Here is a 21,259-nt window from a genome sequence, read left to right on the forward strand (position 1 = left end):
CTGATCAGATGCTGCTGTCCTCTCCTCAGGGCTTGGAAGGTTCTAGAAAGCAGAGTTTAGCTCACGGCACCCACAATTCAAGTGGAGACTCAGGGTCCCGTATTATAGCAAAGATTCCTAAAGCATGTATTAACTACCCTAAAGAGAGCCCAAATCATTCCCAAACCTGAGATCCTTCAATTTTTCATATTCTATTTGTGAAATCATGACATGCTGTCTCACAACTGTGAAATTTTATTTTCCTACTTTGTGCTTCTAAAGTTGACATAATTGAAGGAGTTGTCTCAGACCCAGTGTTTGGAATGTGTGTTCCATATTCTGTCCCCCAGACTGCACTATCATCCTGTGCCATGCAGTTGTTTGGTAAATGTCATTATGAATAAATAATGATATATGGGATGCTACTCTTTTACATAAAATTATATGTATAATGCAGCTGATACTGGGGATGGAAAAACTTTTCACTGGTCCTATATCATAGTCTGTAAACCATGAGCATTGAATTAACCCAATAAAAGTGACAATTCTGACCCTGGGCTATACCCATTACTCTAAGGTTACAGCTTGCAAGCCAACTCAAATTGTTCTCAATGTAGTACTTTACTGAAATACTTATCATCTGGAAACCGTATGCAGTGCATATTCTTAATAAATAATAACACATTTTATTTTGGTTTACTGAAAATTAACAGGGCATTTGGGAAATTGCTGTTACTGTGGGAGCCTGTTTCACATTTGCCTTGGCAGTATAATAGCTATCTAAGTGGAAAATAGGAGAGCCAATGGCTGTTGAGTGTGGGGTTTGTTTGTTTTTTTTTCCTCTGTTGTTGGTATTCACAGAAAGTCATGCAGCTGGTAACATTAATGACATCCCATATACTCAAAGAGATGAAAGAAGTAAAGCAAAGTTGTAATGGGCATAACCATATGAAATTGTCATTCTGAGTTGATTACTTTTGCATTTGGACACAGTAAATCTACTTCTTTGCACCTATATTCCAATCTGTAGTCCAAATAGTCTGCAAAGTTTCAGGGCTTTTTAATAATTGCCTAAGACAGCTTTGTGAACATGCTGATCTAGAAGGCAAAAAGCAGAGAGCTTTCAGGGACCATTCCTATGTCAAGAGCCACTCTTGAGTTATGACTGTGTACTTTTCTCTGATAATCCCGATTTCTCACCATCCCACATTTTAGAAGCATCCCCTATAAAGTTCTCCCACCTCCTAATGTAACAGTTAGGAGATCAGCCTTAAATAGACTGGTTTTTATTGGAGAAAAATACAGTAGTACAATTGGAGAGAGAAGGATAGTGATGGATTCCAGCGAGGAAGAGAGGGCTGAGACAGAAGACAGAAAAATGCAGATCTTTTTAGTGGTTTCCTTTAGTGCGTTTTCTTCTCTTCCATGCAGGTCCTGCGGTGTAATCAGTGGGAGGTAACAGGGGCCATATTCCAAGCAAGCAATGCTTTCACTGGCTCTCAGGCCTGCTTCAGCTCTGCCAACCCTCTCGTCCCTTGCCCACCTTGTTTGCCAGCCCCCCTTTCTATGCCGAAAAGCTACAAATGGTTTCATTTTCATAGTAACAGAAAAATCTTCCAAACAAGTTTCCCTGTGTTTTTGTTGACGTTTGTTTTTCGTTTTAGTTTTAAATATACATCCTCATTCATTCCTTTCTATCAACTCCATGGGTGTTTCGAGGTTTAAAACTGATATACTGAGAAGCCATAGAATTATTCTTATCTAATGATGCGTTTTATATTTCCTGCATTTAGTAGAATTTGCTTTTTCTTATTTAATCCCTCTTTTTCCACATGGCTGATTCCTAAACATTAATGGTTCTACTCAAGCACACAACCTGGAAACCAAAGTGGCCCTTACTTTCTCTCATCTCCCTCACCTCCCTGCCACCCCACTATCATGCCTCCAAAATGACCCTCACATTTGTCACCCACAGTGATTGCCCTGGTCTTTATTCTTTTCCTCCTGGGCCATTATTCCCTCCTAACCAATCTGTCTGCGTTTGGTCTCCCTGCTTCAATGCACCCAACTATGCCACCAAAATAATCTTTCTAAAGTTCAAAAGAAAATCATATCCCAAGCCTACCTATGATGAATAAGTATATTTCCATTTTCGGCAGGGTTAGGTTAATACTTGTAAAGCAGACAAGCAAGGCAGCTAAAGCAAGGGCTCCAGAGCCTACCTGTCTTGAGTTCAAATACCAGCTGGGCCAATTATAAGCAGAGTGACTTGGAGCTGCACCTTAGTTTCTCCATCTGTAAAATGGGTTACTTATATTGTAGGCTTATTATGAGGATTGAGTTAATACTGGTAAATGGCATAGAACAGTGACTTATACATGGTGAGCATTATATGCCTTTTCCTATATAAATAAAATAACTCCTCCATGTATGGTATTCAGCCCCCTCTCTGCCTACTCTTCTACTTTTCTACCTCAACTTCCATCACTTCTGACCACATTTCTCACTCCCTTCACCACATCCGGCCATCCACCACATATTTTTGTATATTCTGTTCCTTCCACCCCAAATATCCTTATTATTTCTCCACCTTGGAATATTCTACTCAACTGGTTATTTATCACACGTCTTTACAGTAACGTATATCCCATTATTATATAATTTATTGCCCCCACTAAGCTTAAGAACTTTGAGTTTCAAGAACTCCCCTGTGCTCATGTCTACTAACTATAGACTAGTGTGCAAGCACTTATTAAGTATTCAAGAAATGATTGATGTTGGAAAGAAAGAAGGAAAGGAGGGAGGTACAGAAATAAAATCAGAGTTGCTAACAATTTTCTCTGTGCCAGACAAGGTACTAAATAATTTACATGGCTTAATTCAATTCTAACTACAGCTCTATGAAGTTGATAGCATTATTATCCCCATTTTACAGATAAGAAAAAAAAAATGCACAGAGTTGATATCGGTGACTCTTCAAATATCAACCTGACCATAGCATCTGTGTATACAGACATCTCACAAAGCTGTCTCCCACTGGTGCCAAACATAGCACTCGATATCCTTCTCCCCCAACCAGCAGACAACACAGACTCTAGGAGAGCCAGGGAGGCAGAGTGGGAAAAATGCAGGCTGCCATGCGTGGGTTTGAATCCCAACTCTAAGTCCCTCTAACAGACTTCCCTTAAGCAAGTTACTTAACATCTCTGATGCTGTTTCCTTAACTGTAAAATATCTATAAATGGCGCTCACCTCCCACCTTCTAGAATTATCATGAGGACACAGGTAAATAAAAGATGTAGAGCTACAGTTACAAGACCATAGAAAATGAGGCAGTTATGATTTAGACTAGCTTGGGAAAGAAAGTTTATTCATTATAATTTCCATTCTTGGTGGTTTTAAAGCACAGCCTTAATACTCTTTTGTAATACACCAGTTTGGTTTGGCTGAGTAAGACACTTCAAAGAATATGTTTTACACATGTTTGAAACAAAGGCATTAAGGAACGTGGCAGGGAGATAGGAATCTCCTGGAAGTGTAAGGAGCAAAGAAAATCTAATTCACCATTGAAGAAAGCACAGAACACTTCCATTCATATCGCACAAATAAAATAAAACTCCTTCCAGAATCAAGGCACCAATGACATAGTGGTCCAGAATTTCAGCTTAGGATTTGAGAAACGGGGACTTGAACAAGCTGAACAATTCTTTGACATGCATAGGTGTAGAAAACCTAAAGGAAACCTTGAAATCCAGAGGAAGAGTTGGAAGAGGTTCATGTCAATCTTAATTTAATTTAAGAAACCTAACCACATTTGTAACTGAAGAAGCCATGAATACACAAAATATGAAATTTTCTAAAATGGAACTTTGTTTGACAGGATTTAACCTTGTCTATTTTTCTTGTGGTCTTCTGACATTTTTGCAGTACATGATCAAAGACCAGCCCAAGACTTTTTCTCCCCAAATTTAAAAACGATTTTAAGGAGCAATTTATTGCCGTAAAGACAAAGTACATTTTTCATATGGCATAATTAAAACTAGGTCAATGGGAGAAAATGAGAGGCAGAGAGGTTGTCTAAATATTATACTGAAAAATGACAATCTACCTTGAAACACTTCTTCTACCATTTCTTTAGCCATGTCCTCCATTTTTGCATTCAAAGAATATTCAGTTTCCAAGATACCAGGTTTTCCAGCCATCTCCTAGGTTAGTGTGCCAAATGCTACAGATGGAGCTAAATAGATCTGTGGTAATTTACTATTCTCTACAGTCAAAGGGCAAATGTATCTCCTGTCTTTACTGTAGCCCTCTGGAGCATGCTCTGCACTTACTCTCTGGGCAGAGTTCCCACCGATAACCAGGCAGGGCTCACTGGTAGGGTGCATATGCAGAAAACTCCAGGCTACAGATCAGAGAGGAGAATTCAGTCCAGGCCCAGCTGAGCATTCCAAATTGAGGGGGAAAAAAAAAAGCAAAAATAATATCAACAATTGGGAGAAATGCCCTGATTCTGCAAGTTCAGGGTTTTCAAATCTTCTAGGAATTATATCCATATCTCTGATGTGCTCTGTGGTGGATGAGGCAAGGCAACGTAGCAACTAAGGGAATTGGGGCCGCAAGAAAAAGAAAAATAACTGAAGGAAATCATAGAAATGTCTGATTCTGTTCCAGAAAGTCACTCTTGTGAAGCTCACAGGGCATTAAGAAGAATGGTTTGTGTGCTTAGCTTGAGTTGGCTCAGCTGCATGGGGGAAAGAGGAACTAATTGCATAAACTCTACCAAGTATCTGGTAGCCTGACATGTTTTTCCCCTTGTCCTTCTCACACTCACCCCTTCCTACAGCCACAGTTTCAACCCCCACATCCTCTAATCTCCTTTTAGGTCCTTTCTGGAGTGGAGAGTGACATTCATGCTGAGTGTGTAACTACCTGGCAACAACATCCAAGCTTCGCTATAATTCATCGTCTTCCAGTCAACACTTTGGGCCTTGGGCAAAGCTGGCCTGAGATGTGGCCCTGAATCCTGTCAGAGCAGTGTCACTGCTAACACCTAGGACAGACACACCACCAGCAGACCGAATTCTCCAGCAGGCCATTTATCAGTTCCAACCATTTCTATAGCTGACAAGCAAAGAAAGACATTTCTAAGTGACTGATTCAGTTATGCATGTCTTTCAACACTTTCTGTTTTGAATGGTCTGTTCTGGTAGGGTTTGTGGCACTTGATGGCCCTAAAACCACAAATGTCTGAAGTACTTTTCTTTGAAATAATTTAGGCATTTTCTTCCTAGCAAGCTGCAGAAAGTGCAATTACAAAACATGCCTAAGGGATAGATCTTTCTAGGCATATAAAAATAACAATTTCTCCACAAAAAATCATCTTTCCCACACACTCCATCCAGCCTTGGGAAACAGTGCTTCAGGCTGTTGTGATCAGGAGGGTCTGAGGGGCCTTATTCTTCCCAGCTTGCTTACCCACCCTGAGAGTCCCCTCATAGTACCTCAATTTGCTTCCTTTCCCCATTTAGAATCCTTCCTGAGCTCTTAGGATCAAGTGCCCATTTCTGGATGCGGCCTCAGGAATCCATGTGATGTGGACTAGGCCTGTCTCTCTCCATTGCCAGTAAGCTCTCCACATGGCATCATTCCAGGGTCTTAAACTAACCAAGCCTCTCCTGCCACGGAGGCTTCTCACAGGTTGTCACCATGCCTGGGCTGAACTTCCCTCCTCCCAACCTCTACCATCTTTGAACTTACCTTGGAGATCAAATAATCACTTTTAGCAGGCCTTTCCTGACTCCTAAAATAAAGCAGACCCCTCCCTGAATTCTCCACAGGTAACTCTCTTTCTGCTACAGTAGCTTTCATCGCACTTTACCTTCTTCTTCCAGAAAGAAATCCCTGAGTACAGGAACTGTGTCTGTTGCATTCAGTGCTGTCCTTAGCACTTAGCTCAGTTCATGGCACCAAATAGGCCCTGTATTAGACTCCTATGGCTGCCATAACAAAATACCATAGTCTGGGTGGCTTCAACAACAAGAACATATTTTTTCAGAGTTCTAGAGGCCAGAAGTCCAAGGTCAAGGTGCCATCAGGGTTGGTTTCCGGTGAGGCCTCTCTTTCTGCCTTGTGAATAGCCTTCTTCCTGGGTCCTCCTGTGACCTTATCTCTGAGTATGCATGCAGGAGGAAGTGAGACAGACAGCTCTCTGCTGTCTCTTTCTCTTCTTAAGAGGCCACCAACCCTATCAGATTAGGACCCCACTCTTTATTTATTTATTTATTTATTTATTTATTTATTTATTTATTTATTTTGAGATGGAGTCTTGCTCTGTCGCCCAGGCTGGAGTGCAGTGGCGCTATCTTGGCTCACTGCAAGCTCCGCCTCCCGGGTTCACACCATTCTCCTGCCTCAGCCTCTCGAGTAGCTGGGACTACAGGTGCCTGCCACACATCCAGCTAGCTTTTTGTATTTTTAGTACAGATGGGGTTTCACCGTGTTAGCCAGGATGGTCTCGATCTCCTGACCTCGTGATCTGCCCGTCTCAGCCTCCCAAAGTGCTGGGATTACCAAAGGACCCCACTCTTATGATCTTTTTAACCTTAATTACCTCCCAAAAGGCTCTACCTCCAAGTATAGTCACATTGGGGTTAGAGCTTTAACATATGAATTTGGGCAGGGAATGAGGAAAGACACAATTCAGTCCATAATAGGACCGGGATACATTATCAGTTGAGTAAATGGCTAAATGAATGAATGGTTTCTCATTCCGAGTTTTTTTCTTACTAAGGACATTATTGGCTCATGACAGCAGGAACCCTGTCTTTCTCCCCCGCCCCAGCACCCTCACAGAACCTGTCACATAGTGCATATTTCATCCATATTTGCTGGACTGAGTTTGGGTTCAACCTTTAAGGCAAAGGTGCCCTGTGAGAATACAAGTATATGCGAGTCCGTGTGTATATTTGTATTTGTGGGCATTTTCATTACAAATAAAATGTAACTTAATGACTTCCTTATGATCATACAGGAAACTAATTCTAAACTTCCAGGCAGACAGCAAGTAAGCTCCAGCTTAAAGATCAGTTAAAGAACAGAAGCAAATGAGCTGCTTGCAAATTCTGGGCTGCTTAATTCCTTTCCCCCTTATAGTGACAGTGCTTTCTCTGTGAAGTAATTTTCTTTTGATAAAAGGAGATCAGGTCCCCTGACCCCAGAAAGAAATGAATTAGTGATTTCTCTGCCTGAGAGTTGACAAACAGCCCCTTACATCTCTATTCCCTGGTCTCCAGCAGTGAAACAAATAGACTGAAAATAATCTTCTTTTTTTTTTTTTTTTTTTTAAGAGGTTGGGGAATGAGAAAATTCCTGTTGAGTTAGACTTCTGGAAGAGTCTTCATTTTGTTTTTCTTCATGAGGACATCAGTGGCCTGTTGTCTACACATACCTCATATGCAGAAGCTCAAATGTCATTTCCCCAGCCAGCAGTGCCAGACTGGCAGCAAAGTGAGTGCCTCGTCTCCAGAGGCCCACTCACCAGGCACCTTTTCTCTGCCACCTGTGGTGGTCGTCCACACTCAGTGCTCTCCAGGCCTCTGAGAGCTCTGCTCAGATTTACTGCTTCCAACTCTAAACCGGCAGGTAGCTAGGCATCTTGAGAGGATATTTCCCTTTACCTAATCTGAATGTGCTTCTTTCTACCTTTATAGAAGAAGAGAGCAAGTGAAGGTTCTACCTTCTCCCTACCTCATCCCCTTCTTCAATGGGTCCTTTTCATAAGATTAGGTTTCATGGATGGCATTAAGCAAGACTTCTAATGTGGTTGCTGCCAGTCTCAGAACTTTTAGATTCTTTCTGGTGAGTGCTTGTGTAGACTGACCCTTGCTTAGCTTGTTACTGATTTTTCTCAAGAAAATGTGCATCAAAGAATAGGAATTAGCATACATTTGTAGAATATCTGGCAGAATAAATTAATAAGTTGTAATAATAACAATAAGAAATAAATAAAAGGTCATGTAATGTGACCATTTTAATACAATACTTCCTAAGACTGTTTATGAAAAGGACTGAGATCTACACAAATTTACAAAAGCAATCCACACACCACAAACCCCTGAAATATTACCCTTGACAAAAAACCTGGAGCACAAATCGGAAGCTTATTATGTCACACTTCACGTCTCCGAATCTTACCTCTGATTCCCACTGTAGCTGCGGCAATCTGTGAGAATTCCTGTGATAAAGTGTCATCTCAAGTGGCTGCTGAGTGCCTGTAGCTCTATGCCATGGATTTTTCCATCTCTAAGAATGTTCCAGTGTCACTGTATAGAACAATGGTATTGTCCAGGTGTCTACTTGCCACATACCCATGTGCCACCCAAAAGAATAAGGCACTTAACATCCCCATCAGGTGACCTTCAATGGAGAATGGAAACCAGTGAGGAAATGATTTCCCCTATCAATAGTTAGGTGGATAATTCTAAGAGACATTCTATTTGCTCCTCCAAAGGATCCAGCAGAATCAAACCCATGGTGCCCATGGACATAACCAACTGATACTACTCCCTCATATTGGCTTCCCCCTTCCCTCTTTCCCTCTCTCCTGCACCTCACTCCTGCTCCTGGACCAGGTTCTACTACTTACTAGGCAGGCATGTGACTTTGATCAAGCTACTTAACTTCTGTATTCCTCAGTTGCATGATGGGTAAAATAAGGATAATACCAGCACCTACTCCACGGGATTTAATAAGTTGACACCTGCAAAGCATTTATAAGTGTCAAGTACAATAATAAGAGCTCAACAAATATTAGCTAAAAGGGGAGGACATCCAAGTGAAAGCAAGGAACTATGAGGAACCACAGCAGGTAGGAACCTGTCATGTCAGTTACTTCCTGTGGATATAACCTAGGGTCTTGGTGGAAAACAGGGGACATGTGACTGGCAATACAGCCAGGAGTTCATCAGGAACAGATCACAGAGGCTCTTGTAGGATCTTGTGCTAAGAAACTCACCCTTTCTCCTAAAGGCAATATAAAAGTGTTGACAATTTTGAGCAGGAAAATGGTGTGATCAGATTTCTGGTTTCAAAAGATCATTCTGGAGGGTGTAAGGTGATGACTAGGAAGAAGTGAAATATATCATGATGAATAAAACAGAGCCAAATTATATCCACGCACTAGGCGATGTAGCAGGGCCGTAAGGTTCAGTCCATTTTCACCAGCTCTGCTCCTCCCAGTTGGTAGATTACCCTAAAGGAAAAAGTTGATGACGTTTTTGGGTTTTTTTTCTCCAGTGCCATTTTTAAATGATGAAATTATGGCCCTGAGATATGTATTAGTATTCCCTTAGTACGGTGACAAATTACTACAAAGTCAGTGGCTTAAAACCACACCTATTTATTATTGTCTTGCAGTTTTGGAAGTCAGAGGTCGAAATGGGTTTCACGGGGCTAAAATCACGGTGTTGGCAAGGCTTGCTGCTCCTGCAGACTCGACAGGAGATTCCACTCTTTGCCTTTTCCGGCCTCTCTAGGCCACTCCCACTCCATGGCTTGTGGCTCCTTCCTGCACCTACCAAGCCAGGAGCCTGACATCTTCAGACCTCTCTTTGGCTCTTATTCTGACACCCACTCTCCTACCTCCCTCTTCACTTCTAAGGACCCTTGTGAGCACACCTGGATAACCCGGGATGATCTCCCCATCTCAAGAGTCTTGACTTACTCACATCTGCAATGTCCCTTTAGCCATGTAAGGTAACCGTATTTACCAGATTCCAGGAATTAGGATGTAGACATTTGAAGAGGGTGACGTTGTTCTGCCTACCACAGGATGTGAACAATAGGTCAATATTTCTGCTATTTTCTTTCAAGTGCCCCTGATGTCCATATTTGCCATCAGCTAATTCCACCCAAGCAGGCCCCACTATGCGTAAGGCTTGTAAAAGGGAGAGCAGAAGCCCCAGAATCAGTTCAAGGAAGTTTATGATGACAGACAACTGGTCAGGGTGGGAGATAGAGTGTGGAGAGAGACATAAACTCGCTTTATTGCTCCCAAAGCCCTCTCTTCTGAGACTTTTACTGTTTAGGCAATTCCCATAAGATACCTACAACAACCCTTTCCATTCTGCAGATGGAAAAACTAATGCTGAGGGAATTCAAAGAACTCACCCAAGGTCACAGCAATTCCCTAGCAGGGCCATCAATGTCCCCATTTGTAACATCCCCAAAGCACATTTGCTTTTATCAGGGCTTAGTTCTTAAGTGTTTGAATTTATCCAGACCCTATAGTGATGCATTTAGAATACAGTCCCATATTAAAAAAATATACAATTTTCACTTTAGTTTAAAATGAGCTTAAAGTAACCACTATAATTATCTCCCTGGTATTTATGAGTCATTTAATAAAAACTTGTTAGACTCTCAATGGTCCTATCCCTTGCTCTGGGCCCCTCGCTCCCCCAGTCCATCTTTTCATGGCTGGCAAAGATCTCAAAACAGATCAGATCATTGGAGCTAAAATATCTGGGGGGTTTAAAAAACACTTTAACATATCTGTATTGTTGCCAGAATATATTAATATACAAAATATGTGAGTTTTCTGAGACCTTAAACGGAGGCAGCTGATCTCCTCACTTTTTTGTTTCCTTTAGTTGTTTTTCTTCCCGTTGCTCTCATCTCTAGCATAGAACATAAAGTTTTCCCAGCTATTATAAGCTAAGAGAACTACTGAATCTATGTTCCCCTTATTGTGACATCCACAAATGCATTTTAATAAACCTGGGCCCACCCCTGCCCCTGTTGCTGCTTCTTTGATATCTGAGTAGAAGTTTTGCTGTGGAGCAAAATGTCTGAGTGTGAATCGCCCCCTGAGGTGAAGCCAGTATTCGGAAGAATGACAGGGGCCGTGGCAGATGCCATTCTGTACATTTTGAGAGAAATCATGTCAATGCTACATCAATTAGGCTCTTGTTTCCATCATGCGGAGAACTAGGAGGGAGAGCAAATCAGCTAGCTTTCCAGAGTACGTTTTTCTTCTGAGAAGCTGTTCACAGTTTTACCTTTTTGCTTTTTAGTTTGTTATAATGTTTGTCCAATTGGAAGGTGGGCTATAAGAACTCAGCTGAGTTGGAACAAATAAAATATCCTTTATGGTCCTCTCCTGGTTCTCTGTGGGGAGCTGGGACAGTGACAAGGTGATCAAATGTACGCAGTGCCAGAGAAAGGACATGCTTAAGACTGAAAGGAATCTGTTGACAAAAGAGAAAAACACGTCAACCAATTTTTCTTTATAAAAAGAAGAGATAATTGACCTTTTTCCCACATCCCTTAGGGACCATAGAGAAATAGGACAAAAATTGTCATTTTGGGAGTGGAAAAAAAGATTACTTGAGTTTGCCAGAGGTCAGGGTCTGAGCATTATTCTTCCAGGAACCCTGAGTGCCTCAAAGGTTGCCAATGATCTATAAATGTTAGTTTAATGGGATTGAATTAAATTGTATTGAATTATAGATATTGAAAAAAGAGGCAGTTCTACATGGCAATGGCATTATTGAGATATAATCTGTTTGAGGATAATCTTATATGGCTGTTCCATATTGCATTCAAATGTTCAATTCTACCAGTGTTGAACTCTAAGAGATTATGGATTCTGAGAACCACAAACTCCACCCCGAGAAGAAGAAAGTAACCACTTACTCCAATAAAAAAAACAAATAAACTAACCAGGGGGACCACCACCACCACAATATGCCTGATACCTCTCCTGCCTGCCCCATGAGGCTCTATCTCCCACCAGCCTTCATGGGACTTTCAACCAAATATTTTTTAAATGGGTAAAGCCTGCGAAAAAATCAGAGAGATAGAGAACAACACAAACACACACATATACACACCAGTACCACCATATCATGCAAAGATCAAAGAGCCAAAATTAAATTTTGTTTTTCTACCAGGATCCAAGTTTTATGATGTGCCAGTTTGACTGCATGACATTTTTCAGGCAGCACTCATCCTTGAGCCAAATATACTTGGGCCAATAAAATCAAATGGACCAGCCACTTTTGATGTCTCCTACTTTTTAAGTCAGAATGTCAGACAATAGCAAATTCATCAGGAAGATGACCTAAGTCTACTGAGTGCTTAGCGTGTAGAAGTGTTATTCTCTGCACTGTTGAAAAGTTATCAAAGAACTAGAGGAGAAATTATCTTCCACGTAGTATCACGGGGTAGGTGGAGCACTGGAATTGGGGCAAGAACATATCGGTCACCCTCCCTCATTATCAGACCATCCTAGTCCATTTTATTTAACATTAATTCTGCCTCACTAAAATTACACTTAAAATTGTGATAAAGATCAAATTGCATGAGATCCAGTGTTTGAAAGCACATTGCAAACTGTAAAGTACATGTGAATGGCAGTGTTTTAGTATTTTTAAAATCCAATTAGGGAGACAACCCAAATGTACCACATTGTGAACATATGGAGGGCTGGAATTGTGTCATATTCCCTGATATGTCTCCAGTGCATAACACAGTTTCTGGAACTTATAACTATTTGATTAAAAAATTGATGAGTATTTAATTAATAGGTGATGTGACAATAGTTACAAATAAAGTATTACAGGTATAATAGCATAAATAGTACAAATAAGTCATGAGGGCATGATCTCAAAGATAGCTCCTGAAGGGGACAAAGAAAATGGAAAGGAATAATGTGATGGGGGGAAGGAAGAAAAGGAAGTGCAGATGGAAAAATGGAGCAGAGAGATTTTAGAACAAATACAGCATGTGCTGAAGGTGGAAGAGGGACAGGCTTGCCTGGAACAGAAAGGCTCACTTAAGAGTAACGAAAAATGAAGTTTTCAAAATCATAGAAATAGGAAAAAGGATAGTGTAGGGTTAGGTGATGGAGAGCCATAAATGCCAAAGTGAAGCATCCTCTGTTGTGGGTTGGACTGGACACACAGAGAAATAAACAGCGTATAATAAATATTTTATGAACCTCATAATCTAGCAGATGCAATAGGTCAAATAACTTACTAGTGATGAGGAGCTGGATACAAGCCCTAAGGAGGCAATTGAAACTAACTTAGTGTCATCCAGGTGGCCTTTCATGAAGGAGGTGGCTCCTGAGCAGTGTCTGAGCCATAATGCCACAGACTGAAGTTAGCACAGGGAGTGTGGATAGTGTGGAGTCAGGAAAGTCATGATGAGTTTAGTTTTAAAATGAAATATGGCTCTTGAGTAGGACTATTGTCCAACTTCTCCTTCATTCATCAAGCTTCTACAAATTCATTCCACTTTAAATTCTTCCTCTGGGCTTCTACATCATATAGTAATACACTCACTTAGATGTTTCTTCCCTCTTTCACTGCTTACTTAAATATATTTTAGTCTTATCTCCTGCAAGCAGAAAATAAATGTTTAAGAGCTCTTTCCTTGCACTCTAAAGTCATGTCTGCCAAAAGCCTCTGCATTTAAGTCAGCAACAAGAACCCACACATAACTCTCCAGTATACCAGACAGTAGGCCTCTCACTCCCATCTGTTTGCAGCAATGTCCCCGGACCCTCTGGCTGTCATTCTGAACCTGCTGCCACTTGGAGCCATCCCCATCTGGCCCCATCTCTTAGCTCTGACACATCTCCCCATCCCTTTCTCATCCTTTGGAGATCACACTTACATGTGGACTCTTAGCTCCTGACCTTTGGCTTCTGGCCCAGGACCCTTGTTTTAAATCCTCCTCCCCCCAGATACCCTGAATCTGGCTGTCCTGGGTGATTATCCACTCCCACCCACCAGCTTCACATGGCCCATCTTCTAGCCCCGATCTGCCAATGATCTAATATGCTAAAAGCATATTAGCCAGGACTTAATACAGCACCAGGACACAGAACAGATTCTTAATAAGTATTTTACATAATTTAATGAATTAATTTAAAAAGATGTTTGGCGATATTTTTTTCTTCTGGCAGCTGTATACGTTTCTATAGATTCAGCATATAATGCATGTCCACCAGCATTCTTGGGCATTAACAACACCCCATCCTTTAGTGAGACCCACCCTCCAAATTCAAAGAACATTTCGTTTGACCTCTGCAGAGACAGCTTACTTTGAGGGGCCCATGTACCAAGGGCAGACCTATAGACACGTGAACTGCATCTTAAGCACAGCACATGGTGAGAACTCTGTGTAACTTCCCCATAAGTTAGACAAGTACATATAATGAAAGGTTTGTGAGTTCAGAAAGCCCCGGGGTATTCGAAAAGACAATTCAGCTTCCTGTCTGGGAAGAAAATGACAGCTCTCCTCACTGGGATTAAGCTTCAGATATTCAAGTGCAAAAAGAGAAAACTTCTGAGTAATGTATTGGACCCACTGCAGGAAATTTGGTGCCTCGTGAGCATTACCCTGTGGAATCAGATGCCTAATGTACTGACAGTGCACATAGGTGTTGGGTAGCATTTCAGGAAAGGACGATGCCTTTCTCACTCCAGGCATCGCCACAGAGGCGGTACCTACACCCGCTCATAGAAAGATGACAGCACAGCCAATCCACTCACCTTCCACGAACAAGTCTTGTTCCCAAAGATTTTCCAGGCTGCTCCCTTTCCTTCCAGTTCTACCTCCACCTGAGTCTCAGCCACTCTTAACCTCCATTAGACAGCTGCAGCCACTTTCAAACTGGTTTCCCTACCCCAGAATTCACTCCCCGCAAACGTGTTCTCCTTGCACCCCAGAAAGTGATCTAAAACTCAAATTTACTTGGCGCTCCACTAAAAATCTTTCAGCGGCTCCCTGTTGCCTGTAGAATAACAACCAGGCTCCTTATCGCGGCGTGAAGAGTTTTCTCTGAGCTGGATTCTGCATACTCCCAGAGCCTTGTCTCCCCACCCACTCCCTACCCCACTTTCTGCCTTCTCCTCTTCATTCTGATGGTATTGAACTAGGTTTAATTCCAACCACGGCATGATATTTGGAACCACCAAACTTGTGCTTATGCTGTTTCCTCTGCCTGCAGCACTTTTCTACTCCTTTTTTGCTTGGATAACCCACTTTTTTCTTCAAGATTTAGCTCAGATCCTCCAGAAAAGGCCCACTGACCCTGATCAGCCTTGGCTAGATGTCTTATTTCTCTGCGTCCCCTTCCACCCCGTAGCCCCTAGTATCTGAGCACTCTCCTATTTCTATGCTTGTTTTCCGCCATTTCCCAGGTAATTGCTATGCCATACACTGCTTTGAATCCCAGGAAGAACACTTAAATCAGAGCACAGCCTCATGAGTATAGGCAACCCCAAATAAGATCCTCCAAGTTACATGATTTCCAAGCTATTTGGCACCATAGTGACCCCTGAACAAACATTTCTTGAATAAATGAATGTAAGTACATTTCCCAAGCATTTGCAGGCAACAAATAAAAAGACACAAAGCCTGAAGAGATGTTGGATTTAGGTAAAGTGGAGTTAATAGCTAATACAAACAGATAAATAAGGACAGCTAGGATTCTAAAATAAAATGAACCATAAGAAAAACTAGGGCAATACTTTGTAAGGAAGGATTTAGTGTTTTCAAATGACAAAGAACTACAAATTAAAATTCTTGAAAATAATAGTGTAATCTTTAGGTTTCCGAAGAATAACTTCAGTGTCTTCTACAAACCTCCAGAATATTGATTTACTGTATTATTGACTGCTAAAGGGAGAACTGATGCTGGGGAATGATTTAATGATAGTCTCCAAAGAGTCTCAGAAGTATCACTTGTTCACGAAAATGGGAATTTGAAAAAGAAGAAGCTGTAGATATAAATTATGTAGTATTTTGGTGCTTTTAATACTATGCTTCACAAAAGGCTAAGGTAATAAGAAGAGAACAGAGAAGCTTTTGATTAAATAACAAAGCTGGATCAATATTTAAGGTACTGTGTATTTATGAGTGTGGGCACCTAAAAGGGAGAGAGGGGACTAGAAAAATTTAAGGCTCAGCATTAACAAGGATTTAGTTCATTTTGTTCTGTAAAGGTCAGGTAAGAAAGACATGCAAGAGCAGCCTCTCCTTCCCCCATACTGAAGCCACTCCTGAGTTCTAAATTGTCACTTCCGAGATCTGCATTAATTATCACAATAGACCCCCTGCCTCAGTCTCTTTGTTTTGTTATAACAAAGTACCTAAGATTGGGTAATTTATAAAGAATAGAAATTTATTTCTCACAGTTCTAGCGTCTGAGAGTCTAAGATGAAGGCATCAATGGGTTTGGTTTCTGATGAAAGCCCCTGGCTTCCAAGATGGTGCCTTGTTGCTGCTCCTCCACAGCGGAGGAATGCTGTGTCTTCACATGGCAGAAGGGACAGAGGGTAAAAGGAATGAACTCCCTCTGTCATGCCTTTTTATAAGGGCACCTAATCCCATTCATGAGAGTGGAGCTCTCATAACTCAATCACTTCCTATAGGCCACACCTCTTAATACCGTTGCATTGAGGATTAAGTTTCAACATGAATTTTGGTAAGGACAAAAACATCCAAGCCATAACAACCACTTTCTTAGAATCACCCTTTACTAGGATGAATTGTACCACCAGGCACTGAAGGGGATGTGAATAAATATGTAATTTACAGATTGGAAGATGCTTTGTCACCAGAAGAAGCCCATTTAGTAAAACAGATAAAATATTCCAGGAACATTCAGGACTGTGTAAGGCAGAGCATAAAGAAGCCAAGCTGGTGGCACTCACTCTTTGTCTACACTGCACAACTTCTGATAGTCCCAGCAAAGCACAGGCAACAGTGGAAACCATTTTGAGTAAAAAGTCACTTGCCAGTATCCATTTTTACTTCAAATCCATACTTGGTCTAATAGAAGAAATCTCCCAGATATTGGCCACTTTGCCAGCTCAGAAGTATTCATGAAACTTTAAGATACAAACAAACTGAGCATACCATCAGTGTGGAATCAAATAGTAAGCAGTAAATAAAATCTGGGTATTGTTATATGGGTTTCACACTGGGCCCTCTGAGATCTCTCACTGGGCCACTTTTTATCAATTTGCAAATTCTGGAAGTTATATCAGAACCAGGAGTCCCAAACTCGAATGTCCTCAGCAGACAAACATGTAGCTTAAATGAATGAAGCATAGATACCAGACAATATGGAGAAACAGGAGATTTGCAGGACTGGAGAACAAATGACTTATCTAATATTAATTTTCAACTTTTATTTTAAAGAAAAATACTGACTTTGCAAAACCAAATACATCTGGAATCCGAATCCTCTTGCAAAACACTGGTATGTGACAAGCTCTGTAGCAGATAATTCCTAAAGTCCTTTCCAACATCATGTCTCTCTTCACAGATTTATGCCAATTTTATAGAACAGTAGCATCTAAAATGCTTCAAGGGTCTGGGACCTACACTGACTGCAGATATCACTTATATCTGCTTGATCAATCCCACCAGAGGCAAAAAAAAAAAAAAAAAAAAAAAGAGAGAGAGAGAGCGAGAGAGAGGTGACATTTTGGGCTCAACAATAAATGCAAGACAAATTCAAGAAAAAAAAATCCCTAAAGTGGAAAATCTCGTAACAGTATTCAGTACTTGCTATGGTGATGCTCAACTTAGTCAATAAAGAGAAATGCTTTGGGTATACATCCTAGTCTTCACTGGGAACTGCCAGAAAAAAGAAAGGTTTCAGAGACTGAACACCTTCTTGGAAAAAAATGCATCAGGCAAACTCCAAAGCCAAAGCAACATGACTGAAAATATAAACTCATATATTCATTTAATGAGCACATATCAATCACCAGTTTGGTGCTATATATAAGGTGTTCTGAGATCACAGACAAAGAACAAATTACTATTTGTGAGGAAGTCTAGGAAAGCTTCACAGTGAAAAATGATCTTCAAAATGAGGCTTGAAGGATGGATGAATGTCTGATGGTCAGACAAGCAAGGCAAGACATCCCAGGTAGAGTGAACAACATCATACTAACGCAAAGAAGTAAGGAAACACAAGATATGTTTGGGAAACATAGCTATGACTAGACAGAGACAACAGTATAACTTGGAGAAAAGAACATGTAATGTGAATCGAATATAGCTGTGTGACCTTGGGCAATTCATTTCTTCTCTCTGAAAAATATGTTTCAGGAAAAAAATATAATGTGATATCTATTTTACAAGATTTTTGTGAGGATTTTTTCTTTTTTAAATATTTTATCATTTTATTAGTAATAAAAATAATACCAAATGGGTTATGAAGAAAATGTATTCATTGAATTTGATGAGATTTCTAAAAGCTCTAAATGAAGTTATGTTCACCCAATAAACAATAAAACATCAGCAGAACTATCATATACTGAGCAAAAAATCAGGCTGATACGAAAAGCAACATGCAACACTAGAAAGACACAATATAAAGGAAGACAATCTGCTGACTATTAAAGACCATCTGAATATGAACTCCGTGCAATCAGCACACAACTATCAAATCCAAACCACCCCAAGGTAAGTTTGGCTGATGTAGGCCAGAAGTCAACATGGAGGAAAAAATAAGTTCCTGAGTGCAAGAGAGCTGAATAGTGTTTTGGAGCATTTCCCTGGCTGGCACAAGCAGTATTAGAAAACCTTTTTGGCGAGGGAGAGAAATAAATACAAATGAAATGTAACATTTTTAAGTTAGCAGACTGTCTCAAAAATGATAACGGTATCAGTAAAGTAACAAGGGAATAACTTTAAAACATTATTTGCTGTGGGTTCAAAAGATATTCAAAATGGATTCATTTAAAGTTTTCACAATAGCTATGTCCAGGCATTTAGGATTATAGGAAGAAAGCATAAAAGAGGACACTTTTTTCCCAAGGAGAATTTCTTTAAAACCAAGCACATTGCTAAATAGTAACATTATACTTGATAAACAATAATTAGCAACAAAATAAGTTTAGTGTTCTGCCCAAACCAGTCCCAGATGCTGCTTAATAACTAAGATACAAACTAATTTTGTTGTAACAAGCCTAGACCAATTCTATCAAACATATTCTTCGTTAGATACCTAGTTTCATTTAATATTTTGAAAGTTTGAAAGCTCATTTGACAGCCAGTCAAGCCCCACTGTGAGGATTTTAAAAAAAAAAAACAAACCTATAGTGTATGATAGTGGACAGTGTAGAGTAGTTTATAAATTAATAAGTCTTGATAAATTTATTTTTGTTATTATTGGTATAAATAGTTGATGAATTTCAAAAGAAAACAAAACTTTACAGTTGTCACTATAAGCTATATCCTAATCTTGTCCTACATTATTAATCACGTACAGCAGTGATATCCAACCTTTCTGGCACCCAGAGACCAATTTCATGGAAGACAATTTTTCCACGGGATGGTAGGGGCTTTGGGGGATGAAACTGTTCCACCTCAGATCATAAGGCATTAGATTCTCATAAGGAGCATGCAACTTAAATCTCTCTCATAGGCAGTTCAACAATAGGGTTCGCACTCCTGTGAAATCTAATAACCCACTGATCTGACAGGAGGTGGATCTCAGGCAGTAATGATCCCTTGCCAGTCACTCACTTCCTGCTGTGCAGCCTGTTTCCTAACAGGCCACAGACCAGTACCAGTTCATGGCCTGGGGGTTGAGCATCCCTGATGTAGTGGATGTGGTGATGTGTGACCCAGACCTCCCCTTCAGGACTGAGGCACTTATTCCCTCTGCTGCCAAGTGCACCACCTGTTGATGGCTGTCTTCTGTACCCCGATCCAAGAGTTGCCCTCTGCCAAAGGAAGCCCCCTTCTACAAGGTTAGACTCTCTTTCCAAGGACAACCTGCATCCAATGACTGGTTGATGGGAAAGTACAAAGCCCCAGACATCTTGCCTCAATTTGGAACAACTCTGTAGGACATCCCAGATCCACAGCTTTCTGTGGGATGGGCTGAGTTCTTTGTTACAACCGTACCAGAGTTCAACTACTCTCTCCACCCATTTCTGCTTCCTCACTTCCCTACTGGTGCAGTTCCTGAGAGTGCTCCCCAATAAATTTCTTGTTTGCACATCTCCATCTCAGGGTCTGGTTCTAAGTAAAAATGTATGTCCTGGCCCACAGACAAAATGGAGTCCCCATGGCTAATTGAGATCTCAGGCTACCATGACTGGATGAGGGAGCTGTGGCATACTCTGTTCTCAGAAAGATGTTGCAAAAGCACCACTGGACCTCCTTTTCTACAATCAAGCCTGTTGTCGGTGCCAAGATAGACTACAGCTGGAAATTCCCCAAATGACCAACAGATCACCTGGTGCCAACTGACTGACCACCAGGAAGAGAGACTAGTGACTTTGGGCTTAAAAGTCATCTAATTCACACTGTTTCTCACTCCCCTGACTCCCCTCCTCTGCCTTAAGGGTTTTTTGCCTTTATAATCTCCTATTCACTGACCTCGCCTAAGAGCCTGATCTCTTTTTACACCAGGGGCTGCATCTCCGGAATCTGCAAATTGTTTCTTATGGAAAATGAAGCTTTCTCTTTTCCTTCCACAGATCTCATGGTCTTTTGTTACAAGGAACCTGTCTCAAGACAGTCATACTCTGTTAATTCACTATAACCCTAAGAACCTCACTGGAGTTCAGGTCTATGAGAATGATTCATTCATAACATCTATCACCTTAAAACTTATTGACTAGGGCCTAAGGCACAACTGCCTTGCCCTGGGCTGAATTCTACCCTAGAGTAGAGTTTTCAGTGGCCTTGGTGTACTCCTAGTAGTATTTCTACTAAAAAGCCAACATAGAGGGCATAGACTCCAAGCCTTAGAGACTCAAACAAGAAACAACATTTGACCATTCCATGCCCTCCAAATCTATTAGATGCCACCAAACAAAGGCAAAAAAAAAAAAAAAAAAGCAGATTTCATAACACAAAAAAACAACACATTCTCTATCTTTCAGCATTGTGAGGGAAGGTGTCTGGTCCGGAATCATTTCTCAATATAATGCACACCCCAAAACAGCTTAACACAGCGGTAAGCCTAGATGAAAGCACTCAGGTCAATTACATGGAAATGTTCTTTCACCAAGAATGAGAAGCCACATTCAGGACATTCAGTCCTCTAGACAAAATGTATTTGAAATGGAAACTGAGAAAGCAAAGAGAAGCATTTGTTCCCTTCCAGGTGAGAGGCAAGAGAAAGTCTTGAGCAAGATAGCTGCTAGAAATCCAGGCTGTTCTCTTCAGAACTCTTGTTCTCAGATTTGCTAGGGTCTTTCCTTTGGTAGAAAGAGCTGATTGCACTTCT

The 21,259-nt window shown here is 40.8% G+C and overlaps 1 long non-coding RNA gene across 1 annotated transcript in view; it reads right to left on the minus strand.

The window, feature by feature from the left end:
- The window catches only part of LOC134733700 (uncharacterized), a 345,729-nt gene that overhangs the window by 34,804 nt on the left and 289,666 nt on the right, over positions 1-21,259 (minus strand). The window lies entirely within an intron of this gene.

This window comes from Symphalangus syndactylus, chromosome 12, assembly GCF_028878055.3.
Source record: "Symphalangus syndactylus isolate Jambi chromosome 12, NHGRI_mSymSyn1-v2.1_pri, whole genome shotgun sequence".
Lineage (NCBI taxonomy): Eukaryota > Metazoa > Chordata > Mammalia > Primates > Hylobatidae > Symphalangus > Symphalangus syndactylus.